The sequence below is a fragment of the Ambystoma mexicanum genome, chromosome 10 (genome assembly GCF_040938575.1).
Source record: "Ambystoma mexicanum isolate Mex_15411 chromosome 10, UKY_AmexF1_1, whole genome shotgun sequence".
In the NCBI taxonomy this organism is placed as follows: Eukaryota; Metazoa; Chordata; class Amphibia; order Caudata; family Ambystomatidae; genus Ambystoma; species Ambystoma mexicanum.
In genome coordinates this window covers 1,072,361,641-1,072,382,062 of record NC_090932.1, presented here as the reverse complement: position 1 = coordinate 1,072,382,062, position 20,422 = coordinate 1,072,361,641, and the positions used below count along the sequence as shown (strand labels likewise).

Below are 20,422 nucleotides of genomic sequence, written 5' to 3'. Positions count from 1 at the left end.
CTTCCTTGCTCTCTCCCGAACTTGTGCATGCTCCCTTTTGGCTTCGATCGGGGAACTCTTTTCTGTTTTCGCCAGGGGTCGGAGGTCCACACTTCTTAGTTCAACTTCTTCCTTTAGTAGTCCTCCACGTCTCACCTCGCTTGACCTAGAGTTGTTGTGGACCGCCCTCGGTCCTGCCATGACACATTACGCTTCCTCAAAGGTCTCTCGGTCTCTCCTGATAGTTACCTACGTGGCTCTACTGTAGGCTACATTAGGCGGTCTCAGCACAGTTGTCGGATTACCCAGTCCACCCACTACAGGTATTGCCGCCACCTCTCAGTCTCTGCAAGTTTATCATGCTGGTTCACAACCGACTCGCAAGACCCTTCCCGAGAGTCCCGCTATTCCTCTTCTCAGCCTTGAAGACGAGCCTTGCTGCAGTCTGCTGAAGCCCTGCGGCTGCTTTCTGGGCTTCGATGCAGCCTCCTTGGTCGTCTGGTTCTCCCTCTGGTTGTATCACAGCTTCCAGCTAGCCAGAACCGCACGGGCCATTGCGGGACGAGTCAGAGCATGACCTCTTTTTCCAACTTCACTCTCCCAAGGATTGATTTCCCCTTGGGACTTAGTCAGCTCAGAGTTACAGGTTCCCAAGCTGAGTTGGCGAGACGCCAGGCCCTTTGCACGTTTCTCCTGGCTTTGTGTCTCCAGCTCCCAGGATTGAACCTTTCGGATGGTTGCATCCACACGCTGTGCTTTCTTCCTTCTCCACGCTTTTGTCCCTTCTCAGTCTTTACTATATATAGCTTGGACCTCCACAGCCTAACGTAGTTTGGATTGACAGACACTGTGAAAGCCCTTCTCACGCTTTATTGTACTACGTATGTGCTCTTCTTCATCTGTCTTTTCTGCATTCAAAAACTGAGTTGTCACTGTTCTTCTTTCCAGCCTCTACAAATCCCACCTCACCATTTCCGACAATGCAAATCTCTCTTAGTGAAATTTCCTATACTCACTCGCAGCTTTTTACTCGTATGCAGACCCCCAGGCTACAGCCAAAATGTCGCTGAATCCCTCCAGCCATCCTGGTTACTCGCCCCGCCCTCACCATGCTAGGCGATCTCAATATATGTTTCGATGTTCCGCATCACCCCATGACACGACCAATACTGGACAACCTGGAAGCCCTCCACCTGACTCAACTAGTTTCAGGCCCCACATACTCCACAGGCAACACCCTAGAAGCAGTCTTTAGTCCTTCTGAACTGATCTCCACGCTCCCTCTCTGATCACTAATCTATACAGAGCATGCTGCCATCTTCTTCATGCTCTCGACAGCAGACCCTCCTTCTCCCTCGATTAACCCAGGACTGTCCATCTGATTCCCACTTTGGAACAAGTTCAAAGTAACTCCGAACTTGGCTGACTCCCTGCTTGCCTCCCTCTCTCCTCTCCCTCCCACTTCTGTCGGGTCAGCTCTCATCAGCCATTTTGACCAATTGCTCTCCAAAGCTCTCAACCCTCTCACCCCTATCAGATCCTCCTTCAACAGACAAAGCCCCTGCCTCAGATGGTTCACCCCTACCATCAAATCCCTCAAAACCCAAAACCACATCCTCGTACGCAGATGGCAAGCTGACCCATTAACTCAGAATAGAACTTCATACGCCCATCAGATCAAAGCCCCTAGGGCTGAAATTCAGAAGGCCAAAACATCCTTCTACTGGAACAGAATCTCCAACACCCCTAACACCAGCAGGGAACTCCACAAGATCTCAGAATTCAAGGCTCTTTGCACTTCCTCCCTCTTACCCTACACCCAAGCACTCTGTGACGCTCTCTCTGACCACTTCCACAACATAGCCATGGAAAGAAACAGCCCTACCTGCTCTAAATTAGCATATCTCCCATCGTGTTCCCTTGCACCCACGTCTGGGCTCACAGACCCACCCGCCCACTGTTAAGGATTTCAATCGGGCAATACAACTGGGTCTCGCCTAGCATGTAAAGCACAGATGAAATACTTATTTGTTATGTCTATAGGTTCAATATTCTGAGTGATTTCCACTCATAACACACCCGTCTCAAAATACACCCCTCCCCCCAGGTCACAGTGGACCAGGAATCAGGCTGGTTGGATAAGGTAAATATGTATTTATTATTTAAAATGCAAATCACACATAAGTGTATGTGTCTGTGTATATATACATGTATAATGGGGCAGCAATCACCAATGTGGTGACAATACAAATCAGAAAATAAGTAAGGCAATTGAATTCACTTTTGAGCAGCACAGAAGATAAAACACGGGGAAAAGACAGTTTAGGTTTGTGAACAGATAGCGCTTGGGTTAAGATTTCCGCCTGCAAAGTTCTTAATTCACACATGACTCTACACAGATGTAAGTGAGCCGCAGGTATTCAGGAATGAACAACAAAATACAGTGTTTGAGTATGATCTTCCCTCCCCAAACAAGAGAGTAAACGTTTTTGGAGCTTTGACACTTTTAAACTGACAGTTGAAATTGGCTTTGTGAAACAATGAAAAGTATACAAAAATGCTTAAATTGATATACATTCCTATGGGAGCAACACTAAACTGATTCTAACCAACATGAGCTACAAGATGAGCAACAGAACACACGTTAAATCAAATTGGTAGTGTGGAAATACTTTGAATGAGAAAGACACTTGTCAAACTTTTGCAAAATGCGGATTCACGCATAATTTCCGCTATGCGTTTTTTAATGAAAACGAGTCAAATGTACTGTTTTGCAATTTTTAGTTGTGGGTGTAGCTGCGGGTCTTAGGTTTTAGTGAGAGTTGAAATTACGTTTCTATCTATAAAATTGAAGAAGTTATGCAAGTTTGAATAAGGCGTTTTTGAAAATAAAGATGCAAAAATGAAAACAGAAATCAATTCTTACAATGACAATTATGCTCTGAACTAGGGTATTCAGGCTGGTTACCAGTTTGAAACACAGTAAGCCCCAGAGTGGTCTGCGGAAACCAACCCCAGCACCTCTGTGTCCGCCTTGGAGGACTCGTCGGAGTACCCGTGGGATAATTTTAAGGGTTTGGGATTTTCACAAGACAAAAGGATTTTCCAGAAATTATCGCTAGCACAAGAAATCAAAGCAAGGTTTCAGACTGGTGTGACAGTATTATAAATTCTTAAGTTAAAGAGAGGATGAGTTGAGAGATTGTGATAGGACAATGCAAATATACTATGGGTTACTATGATTCCTGTTGATACTTACAGTCCACTGTAAATTAAGATTAGACCGTCCGGGTTCTGGTCATCCGGATCTGGTCTACCGGCAGCAGGGCACCTCTGGCAGGATGGTCCGCTGGGCGGTTCGGGTCAATTGGACTGGCAACCTCAGACTGGATTTGGATTGGATTGGCCCTTCTTGTCACTGGACACGGTAGATTAGCGGAATGACGAGTTCAGTAGACAAGCATGAACGGTAGCAAGCCAGACTGGATTAGAATTATTCTTTCCTGAAGGTTGGGATGGTTCAAGATTTGGGCCTAGCTGAAGAAGATTTCAGCAATTGCTGGGGCTTGGTTTTGCAAAGTAGCCTGGAATCAGGACAAGATGAAAAGTTCTGGACAGGATGAAGAAGTCCGGAACAAAGCGCTGCGCGGAAATCAGGATGTAGTCTGGAATCAGTTTCTGTGTGTGATGAAGTTCCTATATTTATCATGCCAAGTGACATCACACAGTTTATGGTAGGAGCAGAATTTCAAACCACACCCCCACGGCTGTGATAGGTCAGAGGCACTTCCCTCTTTCTGGTTGAAAGTCAGAAAGAGCTGTCCTATTTTATGTGATTTGGGAACTCCCACATTGATTTGAACCACAATTTAACTTTCCCACAAATTGGCATTTGTATAAGTATGCCCTCTAATAAAATCGGACACATGCATTACATATTTGATGGGTTATCTATACATTCAATTCCCATCTCAGTGAGAGCTGGTTTTGTCATTCTGTGGAATTTTGTTAATTTTAATCATAAAGGTTTGGCCTAACAATTCCTAATTCAGAACATATCTGTGCAATCCCCACTAGAACACGGGTATACAATATTAGACTTGCAGCATTAATAGTTGTGGTGCAATCAGTGTTTTGGTGTTTTTTTTGGTTCCTTATGCAGTACAGGGTTCACTCAAGTCTTCAAAGAAAGGTCATACAATTATATTTACAACTACCAGTTTTTAGATTTGTCCTCCTTCATGTTGCAAAGTTAAAGAGTTTCAAAACGTAATCTCAAATAGGCATTTAAACACCAAAAGTTCTTGTCACTTTTTCTTTTACTTTCATTCAACTGGCAACAGCTGTAAAATTCCTTTGATCAGGGTGGGGTATCCTCTTCCTTGAGAGGGAAGCTCCCGCCCCTCCCCTAAAGTGATCAGTGCTCAGCCTGCCATTGTCCTTGGCTGGGGCAGAGACGAAAATCTGATGAGGTAATTGTTCTAAATATGCGAGAACGTCCAGCCTCAATTAAGCCTTCCTGTAGCAGAAAGGTGTTACCCATTCCCAGGCTGAAGCTGTCAGCTCAGAATTAAATATTTGATTAATTCAAGACTGGGTTTAGACTTAAAAGAATTACCTACAGCTTTCATTACGATATATAACTTGAACATAGTTTATAGGTAGATTTTGAAATTTAAGAATAAGGCCTTCGTACAAAAACATACTTTTAAATCAGGTGATTTTTGCACTTTCCTCATGGAAAAACACCTTAAAACTGAGTCTTTTACATCCAATTTTCTTATGTAGCACACACACATTTAACTCAGCATTATTCTGTCCTTGAGTGCTGGGATTTGTTTTTCAGTTTGGAGAAGTATCCAGCCTTTGCTTGGGGTTCTCTCTGCACAGCTGAATTTGTTACATGTTACCATTTTTAGCTACATTTTTCCCTGGAAATGGAACCAAATGTTATTGAGCTGGTTTTTCATAAGATACATTTCTTCGCTGCTGTCAGTCAATGAGGCCCGGCTTCTCTGGCCAAACTGGATGATCTGTACTTCTTTTAATTTCAATGGTTCACTGGACAATCAATGGATCTAGCGCCAAAACAGCACTGGTGCATTTTAAAAGGCATTTTTGTTTTTTCGCCCAATTCTGTGGCCTTGCTTCATGTTAACTGTAGCAGCACCCACTGGCATTCTCCTGCAGTGAGATTTCTGTTGTCACCCCAACTTTGACTGTGTGGCAGGGGTGCGCAGCCTTTGGTGAGTGTGACCCATGCACAGTTTGGCAGATGTTTCTGCACACAAGGATTAATGAAATCCATGTTTTGGCTGTTTCTTTCCCCATTTGGAAATTGAGGCAGTGGGGCACATTTGGATGCGTTAAAATATCCCACACCACTCTTCTCTACCTTCTGTACCATCCGGTTTTCCTTTAGCTACTAGCTTTCCGCCATCCCTCATGGTCTCCTGGAGATCCCTGCCCTCCTTCTCTCCTAAAAGATATACTTTCCTCAACCTGTGCCGGCAGCATGGCAAGATCTTACACTAACACATCCCTCACTTCGAGCACATTCCCAGCAGTTTTCAAGACATCCCACATCAAACCCTGGCTCAAAAAACCCTCCCTTGATCCACTTCTACCGGCCAACTACAGACCTATCTCAAACAACTGTTTCACAGCCAAACAATTTGACCAGACAGCCTACATCCTGTTATGCCTTTTCAGTGAATCTAACCTCCTCCTTGGCCCCACCCAGTCCCGCTTCAGACCCTTACGAGGAGCTGAATCATTCTAGTGTCCATCTGGGATGATCTCAAAAGAACCTTGGACCCCGAAGGTTGTGCCACACTTATCTTTCTCAACCACTCAGCCGCTTTTGACACCATTGACTACTGCACCCTCACAGGCTCACTCCACTCCCTCGGCATCAGGGATATCATCCTTCCTCTCCAACAGATCCTAAATTACATGCATGCCTCCCTTCTTCTTGACTCTGCGCCCTGTCACCAACAGAGTACCAGGCGCCTCGCTATCATCCCTGCTCTTCAACCGCTACCTGAGCGCCCTCCCTGCTCTTATCTGTTCAAACGGCCTGTCTTGCTACAACTAAGCATATGACACCCAGCTCATCCTCAAGATCCCAAAGGGAACCTCCAACCCCTCCCCCATCCTTGCTTCATACCTCACAGAAATCGACCACTGGATGACGGCTAACCACCACCTTCTCAATGCCAGAAAAACTGAAATCATGACCTGTGGGAATTCTGCCCTGTTCGTTCCTCCAAACCACCCCCACCTCCAACACAATAAAGGACATTGAATGCAACATGGATGCAGATCTGACACCATCACATCACATCTGTGCCAGAATCCTGCTATCTACACTTACGGATACTCTTGCGCATCTTCCCCTACCTCACCTACCCTTGGAGTCGCTGCAGTCACGAACATAGTCTTCTCTCGCCTAGACTATGCCTACACCCTATACCGGGGAGCCCCTGCATCTCAAATCTGAAAACTGCGATGGGTCCATAACACTGCAGCAAGGCTCCTCCTGATCCCCGGCCCTAGAGAGCACATCACACCCTCCCTCCGTGGCTTGAACTGGCTCCCTGTCAGGCGACGGTCCACCTTCAAGGCTATGTGCATCACGTACATGCTCTGCACAACTCAGGCCCAGAATATCTTAAAAAAAAAAAAAAAAAGCTCACCCCTACAGACACAACTGAAAAAGGAGATCAGGCTCAGCTCTCCTCCTTGTCATTCCTTCTGCCAAATCGACCAGAATGTGGGGGATCCTCCTTCTCCGTCCAAGCACCAACAATATGGAACTCTAGCCCTCTTTGCATCTGCCATATAGAGGATCACCTCGCCTTCCGTAAGGCACTCAAGACCTGGCTCTTCATCTGCGTGTTGACTGACTTAATCCGTCTCTCAGGTCAAATTCACCCCCTGACGGGTAGGTAGGGGCATTGATGAGTCACATGAGGAGACTCGAAGAAAGTACACAGCACGCACACAAAGGAGTCCCGTAGAACCTCTTGGCAGGATCTGCACTCTGTCATCGAAACAAGTAATCAGTCATGACTCATAGGTATGTATCACACTCCATCCCAATTGAGAATCGCTGTATCCCTCCCAAAGTACGGCCAACCACCTGCATACATCTGCAATCATCCGCCACTTGATCTCTTATAACGCATCACCTTTGCCACTATAATGCAGCTAAGTCCCATGATAAAAATGTGGTCTAGTTAGACACTTAATCAGTCTCTTTCGCTCACATACTCTTCCGACTACCCATCACAGCACCCATCCATAAGCCGGTTCTCCATGGGTTGGTAGAAGGGGCTTAACCACCCCTACCTACCTTTGTTCTGGCCTAAACGCGCGCACACATTCTAAAATCCTCTTACCAATCCCTTTTGAATGATTGGGAGATACAATCTAATTTCACCACGGGGTATCAGCCGAATAGCTGAAATAATTTGGGGCCAAAATAGTGACTAGATATATTGAGATGCCTTTTTTGGGCAATTTTAAAAAAGAGTAATGCGCCCAAATGTGTGTCTCAAGTACAGCAGATGGTCTTGTGTATCTTCTAGTTCATGTCAGGCCACCTTCTTGTGGTTAATGTGTTTAGTCTTTAGGCTGAACGTTTATTCCCCAGACTCATAAGCACCTCATAGAGCTTCAAGACTTTCAACGCCTCTTCACTTCACAGGTGTGTTTCTGCACTTAACAAAGATGTGTCTTGATGTCTCAGTACCACTCGTGATAAGTGCTAATCTCACCTGTTCTGCACTTCATGTGTCAAGTGCTCCTCTCTGCTTCGCTGCCTATCTTCTGAAGAGTACTCTTTGTCGACTGTAAGTACGTCATGCGGCAAGTGCTCAACTCTGCTTCCCTGCACCTCTTTTTGCAGGTTTTTCTTTTACCTATTGTGACAAACCTCCAGATGCCATCATTTCTCTCCAGAGGGAATCCCCTTTCCATGAGCCTAGGGTGGTGCGGCTGCTAACCAATAGTCCCCCTAGGGGTGGCAAAATGTGGGAAGACCTCCTGGGGAAGGACTCTTCTCCTGGAGATAAAGACGTGAGCTCAGCAGACAGCCCTTTTAACTCCTGACCTTACGGGGTAATAACAACCCAACCTTCTCTACAGATGATCCAGTCTGAAACCATGTGTTACTGTAGAAGCTCCCGAGCACATTACACTCCAGTAGGAAGAGTGCTCGACCAGCTGTTGTCAATCAAACTGACATTACGCAGGGGCATGCCCCAGTATTTAAACCAAACAGCAAATAAGGACTGTGTCTGTTCGTAATCGAACAAGAGGCCGAGAGAGTCCAGAGAAGGAGGCCGAAGTGAATGGCTTGCATGGTGGGGAAAAAGCTTGCCTTTAGGAAAAATCTGAAAACTAGACTATTTGCTTAGGCTTGGCCTCATCAGCTCTTTTTCTGTCCTGTCCAAACTGCCCCGTTTTAGTCTTTATGTAGCGCCCTGATGCCCAAGGGCTTTGGCGCTCAACAAACACATACACATAGACATAGACATGGTTGGAACACACAAGCGCGTTGGGAATGTCAGTAGCCGTAGTAGTAGTATGTGGCAAGTGTGTCTTGGAAGTCGGCAGGACTCTTCAGTGCTACTAGTAGTAGTAGAAGGTGGAAACCGGAGGGCGAACGAGAGATGGAGTAAAGACGAAACCGGTCCAGTTCCCTACAAGCCCGGTAGAGGGAGACCTGGTGCTAAGAAGGTGAATCTATAGAGGAAAGGTTGAGTGAAGTGGAAAAGACTGACGTTGGGCAGCCAGAGAGGATTTTGATAGCTGATCGAGAGCCGGCATAATTGATACCAAGTGGAAGGGTGGTGGTAGCGTGACCTGTGGTGGGTGAACCGTGAAGTCCGGGAACGACTCTGAAACCTCCAGCACTGGCCTATCGCGGACCCGTGTATGTGATTACACGAGAAACAGCGAAAAGTGCGAACAATACTCTACCTTGAAGGGCAGGGCAGTCGAGTCAGCACAGAGTGCGTGAACTGCCTGTACCCGAGGGCTGCGAAGCTAAGCATGCCCAATCGAAAGAAGAAAGAAGCAAACATCACGGAACGGCCCCAGGCAGAACCAGGTAAACTTTCCCCTGCCCAGAACTAGGAACGGGAGAAAGTCGGGGAGGGAGCTATGGGATATGTAAGTGAAACTAGAAGCATATACAAAAGAGACTTACTTTGAACCGGGGGCGGGTGCTAAAGAAAACTTGCCTCTAAACCTCAAAAACGCGTATCCTTTGGAAGCCATCCTTGAGAATTTAACTCCTGGACCCATGCGTCTCTGAGGGCATCATTGGCGAGAACAGTATTCTCCTGGTGTACAGCCTGGAAACTGCTTGCCTCCAGGGCACGTTCCTGAGAGACACAGGTTACCTTTGACTACATACGACAGTGCGCAAGACAAAGGATCATGCCAAGAGTCAGTGTCCCTTTGAAACTAACGGGACACACGTCTTTCATAAAAGAGTAGTAGTAGCAGTCTGCTCCAACTCGGTACGAGAGATACTGGCCTCAATAGACCAATGACAAATCTACAAGCTTCTTCCTCATCCCAGTTAGGCAAGGTAGATAAAGTAGAGAGGCAAGCAAACACTTGGAGGGAACTACAAGATTTGGTAAAGAAGTTGAAGATAAGGTAGCCTGGAAGAGGCTTACAAAGAACTTGGGAGCACACTAGAGAAGGGAGTCATTCTCCTAGCCCCACCTGGAAATTGTGGAACTTTGTTTCTTTTTGTTGTGAACTTGGGAACCTTGTTTTAGAACCTTGGAACATTTCCTGAGCTTGAGAACACTGCACCTTGAGAGACTCATGCCCAGGAATAGGGAGTCATTCTACTGGGTTTTTAGAAAGAACTCGTTCGTAGATTAAAGGGATGGTCTAGTAAAATGTTTTATTTAAAATATAGATAGGCCACATTAAAAAAAAAATACTAGTATCCTCCGTTTTAAAACTTCCTATGTAAAATTTTGAGCTATTCAAGCTCAAAATTCGAAAAAAGCAAGCACAGAGGCGCAGCCATTTTGTGAAATGGAGGCCCTCCTGTGCTGGCTTTTGCTTTTGCGGCACTAATGTAGGAAAAGCCAGCCAGCTGTAGTAAACAAAGTCTACCGCTGGGTGGTTTTCCCTTCATTAGTGCCGGGACTCGGAGGACGCGGACCGGAGACCAGAGCAGGAAAGCTGCAGCTGAATCTCGGTAAGTGCTATTTATTTTTTTTACAAAAAATAAGCACTATTTCAAAAGCGACCGCAAACATAAATACGTTTTTAAAGCTGCGGTTTTATTTCTAAGTTTCCCGGGCTCCTCCAGCCCGGAAAACTTAGGAAAAAAAACACAGCTAGTTCTTATTTTTTGTAAAAAATAAATAAATCGCACTTACCGATATTCAGCTGCAGCTTTCCTGCTCTGGTCTCCGGTCTGCGTCCTCCGAGTCCCGGCACTAATGAAGGGAAAGCCACCCAGCGGTAGACTTTGTTTACTACAGCTGGCTGGCTTTTCCTACATTAGTGCCGCAAAAGCAAAAGCCAGCACAGGAGGGCCTCCATTTCACAAAATGGCTGCGCCTCTGTGCTTGCTTTTTCGAATTTTGAGCTTGAAAAGCTCAAAATTTTACATAGGAAGTTTTAAAACGGAGGATGCTAGTATATTTTTTTTATGTGGCCTATCTATTTTTAAAATAAAAATGTTTACTAGACCATCCCTTTAAGATTTCTGTGTAAGTGGTGGGGATAGAAGGCAAGTTTGGACTAGGACAGTGAATTTTTGATTTTGACTACACAGACTTCCTGACTGCCCACGTTTTTGATTGTTTGAGGTAGGGAAACCACCTTCAGTTAAGGATAGGTAGGTTTGGTTTAGGCTATAAAAAAAAGTCTTTAACAATCACTTTACCATTCCATGCTGCCACACTATTCAAGTGCTCTGTGACCCTTTTGTGACTCATAAAGCAAGTGCTCTGTTCAGCCCTCTGTACCTCTTGAGACAAATGTTTTGTTAATGTTCTTAACAGCTTATGTGGTCAGCGGCCCTATCACGTTCTCTGCACCTTTTGTGCCCTTCACTAGTTTCCCCATTTCTAGTCTTCAACCACCAGTATTTTATTCCCTTCACTGTTTTTCCAACTAAGAAATATGCTGTCCCCTGTATGTCTCTGCAGTCTCACTCCTAAACGCACTTGAACCTCATCGCCCACTGATCTTCAGCCTAGTCATTTTGTACCCAAATACACATTCTTTGCCATACAAACATTGTGCTCAGCAAAACCATAATGTCCAGTATCTTCTTTCCTCACTTCATCTATTCGTGTTCATGGATCAAATGAGGCTCTGTCTCTCAAGTGTAACTGTTGCCATCATATTTCCTGAGTGCTAATTGCAAACTCAGTGTGCTGTCATCCGAATCCACAACTCGGAATAGATGCGAGCTTTTCACCACTGGTGTGCAAAACATTTGGATACTGCATTAAACCTTTCAAACCTTTGTTAGTTACCAAAATAACAAATTCCATCTGTTCAAATGATTGAGAGGGTGATGTATTTCATGGGCCTTATGGACATCGTAGAGGGGAATGCAGCGGGACACAGTTAAGTTGTGTGGTGCAGGATTGGTATTCAGCCATCTGGCTTTGGTGACAAAGTAAAAAGGTGGGAGGGTGTGTCAATCTTTGGGTGCCGGTCTGTGGATTTTCACTGACTGGTGCTCCAGGAATTCCAAACACTAAATCCAGAGCTCTATGTTACGTGCAAGCATTGCACTCAGCCAGACATTCTCGCACCAACGGTCTGCCATGAATAATACCTCTTTAAACTCTCCATCGCACTGTTTTGCTGCCAGCATATGTTGGTCGAATTTCTTTGCCCATCATTAATTACAGAGAGCAGATCAGAGTACATGCTCTGGGACACCTGAGATCCAGGCGGCTTCATTGCATGAATGTACCCCATAGACTGTGTTCCGAAGTCACTGAAGAGTGGGCGAATGGGATTAAAAGTCCCACCTAAAGACCCAGAGAGTGAAGGCACATTTACACTGGAAACTGGAGGGACGGATGTCCCGGGTCTGGAGTTCCTGTTGGTTCCTGTAGTGGCAGTCGTCGTGGCCGTGGTTGGTGCTGAGGCGATGGGTTAATAGGACATTTCAGGGTCTCTATTAAAGTGGGAGGCAAATCGGCCCCTCCGCTGCTAGCTCCAGCCTCTCTTCTTTGATTGCCAATTTTAGGGAATAAAAAGGTTCCACCAAATTTCTAAACCCAGTCAGCATCCACTCTTTAAATTAACTCCTTTTTTTACTGTCATAGGTTGGTCAATCCCCTCCTTGACCAGATATTATGCTGAAAAATATGTTCCTTAATTATTGCAGTGGTAAATCATCAGTACCCTGCTTTGACATTTCCACTCAAAGAGCTGGTGTCTCAGATCCTGGTCTCCTCACCTTCCGTAATGCAGAGGACCAGGCACAGATACAGCATTATAGACACATGAAGTGTAACAAACACGTCGTTCCGGAACACACTATCCTACTTTCCATATAGGTATGTACAGCTTCACCTCTGGCCATCCAGCACAAGGTTATGACTTTCTTTTGAACTGTTATAAACCTTGAACTCCATCCTTTTAACACTGAATATTCCAACCAAATCGACACAAATTAAAATACACTGATTATCCGCCTATATCTATTCTTGTAGTGGGTGCCTACCTTCCATAGATAATTCCTCTTTTAAGACAGTCTGAATCTGAAGATCTTTGAAAACCCACCAGCGGGCGTAACCACTGTTAGGGAGAATTCTCTCTTTAGGCTGAATTTCCTAACCTAGTGAGTCCCCCAGCAGCTTTGCTGGATTTCTGCAGTTTGTTTTTTTCTCCTGCCAAGAGTGAGACACTTTTTCTCCCACTCTTGGACATGATTTATGGTGTTCCTTTGACTGTTAATGTGTTTTATGGGCTATGGGGTCCTTTACTACATAGGGTCTCATGTGTTTTTACTATGTGTGTTACACAGCACCCTCCGTGCCGTAACACAGGGGTGTCATAGTGACCTCCCACCATAGACTCCATACCCTGGGACTGACTACTGTCTCCCAGGGCATGTAAAGTCACCATTGGCTTTACTAATCCCAAATTATTAACAGAAACAAGTACAAACCATCATATTGTGGACGTACTGGTTGGGGCAATTCGATTGCCCCGGGGTCTGTTAGTCAAGGGGGCACGTCTCCGTCCCCCCTGATCGAGTTTTGGCTGGTGACAGTGGATACTACTTTTTATATTCGACCGCGAATATTTCCCTATGGGATTTTCCCATTGTTCGAGGCTACCAACTTTAATGATTTAATTCTCATAGCCTCGAACATACCGCCGGTTTATTTATTTAATATTAATTCGCCGGTTGGTATTTTTTGCCAGGACTCGATTCTAAAATGGCATTTGTTTTCTCTTCTTTGACTCCAACCCAAGTCGAGCCCTTTTTTCCACATTTTGGCGGGCTTCTCCACAGAAGCCTCCAAAAGTGGTGCCACTCTGTCTGGGTACCACAGGGGGTGTGGGAGGGGGTTTAGGCACCCTGGACTGAGTTACCTTGGTAACTCAAGTCACACTCTTGTGTGATTAGCCCAAGTGGTGAGCCAGCCGGCTCACCACTTAGCATGTTTGATTGACAGCTAGGCTGAGTGAATGGGGGTATGCTGCATAAAAGCAGGGCTTTGGGGACTGGAACTTCAGAAGTCGCTACAGGACCTGAGAATCCAACGAGGGAGAAGCTGAGCCGACCTACCACGACGACACCACCGGTGGAGCCCTGCGGAACCGACTCACCACTTCCCGACGACAGAGAAGATGTCCCGGCTGGAGAGGCTTCTTCCCCTGACTGGTGGGCACAACCAGTTTACCTTCTTCTTTTCTCACCCCAGACCGGTTTGTGGTCGAACTGCCCGTGCCAAGCACCCCGGCAGCCGGATAGCCACTTACCACTGAACTGCAAATCAACAGACCGCTCCTTGTACCTGAGAAACTCCGTGGCTGGTTTCTTCCCTGGCAGTCCAACGGACTCCTGTCTTCCTCCCCGACGAGATCCTCTCTTCCCCGGACGAAACACCGACTTGCATTCGCTGCCAGGAACAACTGCCACTGCTGGAGTGTTCTCACCACTGTAAGGTACCGTGTCCGCCAGGCCTCCCTTTCTAAAGATTGCTACAAGGTAATAATAACCCCTTAACCTTCTGGACTGGGCTGGCCGCCTTGACCCTCTAACTGGTCCCTTTCTTTGATCCAACTCCTTTTTGAACCGTTACAAGACTTTTGTGCACTGCAACCGTGTGACCTTGGACCCATTTCGTTTTGATCCTCTTAAGCGGATCCGGCCTACTGACTCTGAATTCATGGTGTTACTTTGCCTTCCTCTCTCGTTGTGTTTGTGAAAAAGTGTTGGGATCTGTTTCAATTTATTCTCTGCTTTTCTCTCCCTTTTTAAAACAAATTATTAGAGTGCCATCTAAGTTAAGCGCTCACCGCTGTCTGAAAATAAGTGGGGCTTTACTTAAAACTTGTCTAATATTCTTTTAAGGGAGTGTATATCTTTTAGTGACCGTGTTTTTGAATTGCTTACTATTAGTGCCTGTGTGTTTTTCTAGATGTGGTTTTAAATAAATAATGATATCTCCTTTACACCAAGCCCTGGTCAGTGTTTACTTGTTCTATTGTGTTCTCGTGACCTATTGTGAATACTCTGTATACTGCCTAACTCTTCTTGAGGGAAGTCTGACTGCTCAGCCACAGCTACCAAGTGAATCTGTGTGGTACAGACTGCTACCAAGTGGATTTACTGCCAAACACCTGTAGTCCTAAATCTTTTGCAGTGGTCCCAGAGGGAACTGCACAGGTTTCTGCCTAACAAGCACAACTCCATTTCCATCCGAGTATTGCTATCCTCAGCACCAGTGAAGGTTACGTCACTGGTACATATATGAACATTCAAATGCTTTGTTCCTGTTTTTCTGTTCTGCAGACACTGTTCCAGGGACTTGGTACTCTGTTTTACCAAAACTGGATCTGGGGCATTGTGTCCTTCCTCCCTCAGAAGACTCTTAGGGTTCAAGCCTTGCAGACATTGCAAACAGCCGATTTATATTGTTTCCACTTCATTGTGGCCATCCGTGCTTGTGCAGGAATCATGATGCCAATGACTCAATTTGTGTAAAGCAATAAAGACTCTGAGAGCAGATCACAAAGTTGTATACTGTGGTCCATTTGGGTAAGGGCCGGGGGGACCCTTTCTTGGTCTCCCAAGCTCTGGTGTGAGTTGTCACCTTAAGCACCATGACCTGAAACCAAACCAAGGTTGCAGAAGCAGCAAAAGACAAAAAAAGTTCAGGAAGTCTTAGTCAAGCTGTGACTTGCCTTCTAGGCACCACTTCTCATTGAACTCAAAGGTACTGCCATCAGACCCTGTCACTGAGATCTGAGCATAGCGGAAACGTGAAAACATTTCTGGTGCTGCAGGAAATGTAACAAACTGCACCTTTTCATTCAAAGACCTAATTCCTAGCTGACCTAAAGGCTGCCATGTGGTCTATGGCCTTTTCCTTGGGACGCTCCAGTGTCTGCTGAGAGGTCCTTTATTCTTTCAAGGTAAAAATCACTACAAGAATAAGTAACCAACCTCAAACTCATTTGGATTCATTTTTGGGCAGCTCCCATAATCTTATGTCCCGTTCCCCTTTCCTCCATACTGCATGGACGTCCCTTCCAAGGGACGGGAGACAGAACCTTTTTCACCAGAGAAAAGTCTTCTTCCCCTTTAAATTTAAAGGCGCGCTGGGGTGCGGCCCAGGGAGCATGCACTACCCTGACTTCGCCCTCCGGCGCCACACCTCACTCCCTTTTTCTGCGCCGAATTCAGCGGTGCTCCTGGGCTTGGCTTCAGCCATGTAATTCCACATGTGGATACTTCTTCTCTTTGTCTTTTTTGTCATTCAGGTACTCGGTCCTCGGGCGCCACACTCCTCCCCAGCGCATGTCGACTTCCACAGCGTTCAGCAGGTGTCCATCCTGCAACAGGCTCTTCCCAACTTCAGAACCCCACGCCCCCTGCCTACGTTGCCTTGGCCCAGACCATGGTTGGCAAGCTTGTTCAGCGTGTGACTTGCTGTCGTCGAAAGCCCTGAAGAACAGAATAGCCAGGTGGAGGGAGCTCTTCCAGAAGTTGTCTCCAGAGGACCTCAGAGAACTTTGTCAAACAGCGAGCCAGGCCCAAGCCAAGTACGGGGCCGCTATTTTCTATCGCACCCAGCAAAGGAGACTCCTTTCCAAGGACTCTCCAGCGTGGGAGGGACCGTTCAGGTCCTTGTACCAGTACGTGCACCGAGGCTGCTTCAGCTACTGACCCTCGGGCCTAGGGATCCTCGAATCCTCCCAGTGGCAGTGTTGAGGGACAGGAAGGTTCTTGTACCGATCGTCATCCGAGGGGCTCCGCATTTGTACAGGCAATATGGCAGAGGGGCTACGCCCTAGTACCGGCAATACGTCTGAGGGGGAGCCTAAACGCAGCTCTACCGACCCCCGGGTTGAGGGTGTCACACCTACCGGGCCTAGACCAGAGGAGCAGGGTAGGCCTTGTGATCCACCTACAAGAGTCCTGGAGGAGGCTGGGCCCAGTGAGCCGAGCAACACGTGGCAGGCATGTGGCATGCAGCTCGACAAGATGGCTTCTGCGCCAGACGGAGGCACCCGTCCGACGCCATTCCAGGAGTTCGGCGAAGAACGAGTGTTGAGGTGGCACGGGCCTCAGCCAGGTACGTGGCCGACAGCCTATCCTTCTTAAGCGCAGGGCAGCTTCCCACTGCGTCCATACAGGCAGGGTATGCAGCGGCTCCAGCAGCCTCCGGCTACCCAGTCAGTACTCCCTACCCCCTCTCAGACCAGTGAAGAGGGGTTCTGCGAGAGGTTCTTTGAGCTCATGAAGTCACCCCGGATGGAGGTTATCCTCAAGGACGCCATCAGGGAAGTCCTCCCGACTATGCTAGCGGCACCACAAGCGCCTCCACCGACGGCACCGGTGCAGCCGCTGGTCCCGGCTCCCCAGCTGACCCCTCAGGCGGTTCCGTACCAGCCTCCTCAGCCCCTGGCTGCGGTCCTGGTGCCCCAGGAGGAGGAGGAGGAGGAGGAGGAGGAGGACGACGAGGAGGAGGAGGAGGATCATCCAGACATGCCATCCTCACCCAGGGCCTTCCACAAACGTGTTGCTGCCTGGCGGAATACCTGGGCCTCCCCCAGCCTGAGGTCAAGCAGCCGGCAGAGGGGGTTCTGGCTGAAGTCCTCACAGGACGCCCCTCTGCCAAAAGAGGGATTCCTCTGCAGACCGATGTAGTCTCCTTGGCCAAGAATGGTTGGCTTAAGCCCCCCTCGGCCCAGCCGGTCAGTCAACGCCTGGACGCCAAGTACAGGCAGATGGAGGGGGATACACTCTTGCTCTCGGCCCATCCTCAGCCACACTCTTGAGTGATCCCTGCAGCATCACTATAGTCCAAGCCTCAGCCGCCTCCTCTGTGGCTCTACTAGGCAAGGAGATCATCTTGGAGGCGTACGGAAAGAAACTCTATTCCAACGCGTTCCTGTACCTTCGTCAAGCCGATGCCATGCTGCCAGCAGCTAACCAGAGGTTATGGCGGGAAATTGCGGACTTCCTCCCAGAACTCGCACGCAGAGCCAATCGCGTTTTAAGGCGGGGCTGGCAGAGGCCAAGCTGGTGGCTCATGACCTCGTGGAATCCACCATGGCCCATATTGACACCTCTGGCCGTGCTATCTTTATCGCCACAGACATGAGAAGGACGGTCTGGGGCCGGCCCACAGAATTCAACCCGGACGTCCAGGAACGCATATTAGATCTACCAATCGAGGGGGGGACCTCTTCCACTCCACCACAGACGAAGAACTGGACAAAAAGAAAAACAGCTCACGAACAGCCAAGTCGTTATCCATCCTGACAAAGACCACCCCCAAGTCTTACACCCAGTCACAGGAGCGCTCCGACAGGGGGCGTATGTTTGGAGGGTTCCGTGGTTTCCAGGAACGGAGATCCAGGCAGCTGGACCGCTCGCCATCTCAGAACCGGCGCAAACAACAAGGTACAAGTTACTTACCTGTAACTGTTGTTCTCCAGCATGGGTCTGGCATGGATTCACATGCTCATGAATATTCCCCGTCGTCAGGCTGGGAATCCTCGGTAAAGAAAAAACCAGTATCAGTTTCATTTCTGATCTGTCTTTCGTAGTAATAACCAATCACTGGTCTCTGCGTCATACTGACCACAGCCAATGACTGCCCTCTACCTAAGCACCGCCTCTGGCAGCCATCTTCAGATTTGGAAGCACGTGAAGTGGCAGTATGACCAAGTGAAGAGCCGCAGAGGGGTAGGCGGGAGGGTTCGCATGTGAATCCATGCCAGACCCATGCTGGAGAACAACAGTTACAGGTAAGTAACTTGTTCCTTCTCCAGCATGGGGTCTGGCATGGATTCACATGCTCATGAATAAAGAATATATAGCAGTACACACATGCACAACCACGGGAGGTGGCAAAGGCTCAACATTAAGCATTACATCAAACTCAACATTAAGCACCTTACCTCCTCACCAGGCTCACCTCAGGCGAACAGGTTGCGCAGCACTGCTTGGCCGACCCTGGACTCCTCCCTGGAATCCCGGTCGACGCAGTAGAATTTCGTGAAGGTGTGCGTCGACCTCCACGTAGCAGCCCTGCATATGTCCAGCAGGGGCACACCAGATAGGAACGCCGTGGTAGCTGCGATCGCTCTGGTGGAGTGGGCTCTCGGACGGCCAGGCAGCGGTCGGTTTGCCAACCGGTGACAGTACATGATACAGCCAGAGAGCCATCTGGAAATGGAAGCCTTCGAGAGAGCCTTCCCCTGATTGACAGGTCCAAAGTTCACAAAGAGTTGTGACGTCTTCCGAAAACACTTCGTGCGGTCTACGTAGAACTTCAGCGCTCTAGCCACATCCAGCGAGTGCAAAGTCCTCTCAGACGGCGACGAAGGCGACGGGAAGAACACAGGCAACACCAAGGGTTCGTTGAGATGGAAGTCCGACGGTACCTTGGGCATGAAGGAGGGGTGCGTCCTGAGCACTACCCTCGTGTCGTGAAAAGTCAAGTACGGGGCCTTGCAGGAAAGGGCCTGGATCTCTCCCACCCGTCGTGCGGAGGTGATGGCCACAAGAAACGCTGTTTTCCACGACAGAAACTTCAACGGGGACGAGTGCAGAGGCTCGAACGGAGGTCCCATGAGCTTGGTCAGCACCACGTTGAGCTCCCACGCCGGGGCCGGAGCCTTCACCGGCGGGAACGATCTGAACAGTCCCTTCATGAACTCTTTCACGAGACGATGAGACCACAAGGACGTCCGCCCTGTGGTTCTGGTGTATCGGGAGATCGCAGCAAGATGAATCTTGATGGACGCGTGTGCCAGTCCAGCTTTGGCCAGCGTCAGCAGGTACGGCAGTACTTGGGGGGCCGTAATCCGTAGAGGGTTAATCTTCTGTGCGTGGCACCAGACAGAGAACCTCTTCCATTTGTGTCCGTAGCATTTAAGAGTCGAGGACGCCCTGGCCTTTGCAAGAACCTCTCTGCAGTCGGCCGGTATGTCGTATCCTCCAAACTCTAGCGCTGCAGGAGCCAGGCCTGCAAGTTCAGCGATTTCGGGTCGTGGTGGAGGATGGCGCCTCCTTCTCTGGAGAGTAGATCCGCGTCCACCGGCAGCTTGATTGGCGGGGACGCTGACAAGTCCAGAAGGTCCGGGAACCATATCTGCCTCGGCCACACAGGTGCGACAAGGATCATCCTGCACCGTGACCTCTTGAGCTGGTTGACGAGCCGGATTAGCAGTGGCAAGGGAGGGAACGCGTAGAGGAACAGGCCCTCCCAGGGGAACGAGAAAGCATCGCCCATGCTCCTCGCCTGGGGAAACCTGCTGGCGAACCTCCGGCACTTGGAGTTCGTCGCCGTCGCGAACAGGTCGATCTGGGGTGTGCCCCACCGTCGGAAGAGGCGATCCACTAGATCCTGCCGTAGCTCCCACTCGTGGCACGAGCGCAGCTCCCTGCTGAGTGAGTCGGCGATGGTGTTTTTTATCCCTGCTAGATGAAACGGCACCAGAAAAATCCTTTGGGCGATGGCCCAATGCCACAGGTCCTGCGCCTCCTTGGACAGTGCTGGGGACCTGGTTCCGCCCTGTTTCCTGATGTAAAACATGGTGGTGGTGTTGTCGGTGAAGATCCTCACCACCTTGCCCTTGAGGGACGGAAGGAAGGACCTGAGGGCCCAAAACACTGCACGGAGCTCCAGGACGTTGATATGTAGGGATTTCTCCGTCGGGAGCCAAAGGCCTCTTGCGT

General features: G+C 48.4%; 1 protein-coding gene and 1 pseudogene across 1 annotated transcript in view; one reads left to right on the top strand and one right to left on the bottom strand.

Annotated features, from left to right (window-relative positions):
- SLC23A2 (solute carrier family 23 member 2) overlaps nucleotides 1-20,422 on the top strand; it is a 1,453,080-nt gene that overhangs the window by 840,132 nt on the left and 592,526 nt on the right. The gene's annotated exons all lie outside the window — the stretch shown is intronic.
- Nucleotides 11,754-12,458, bottom strand: LOC138492772 (cyclin-dependent kinase 2-associated protein 2 pseudogene; annotated as a pseudogene).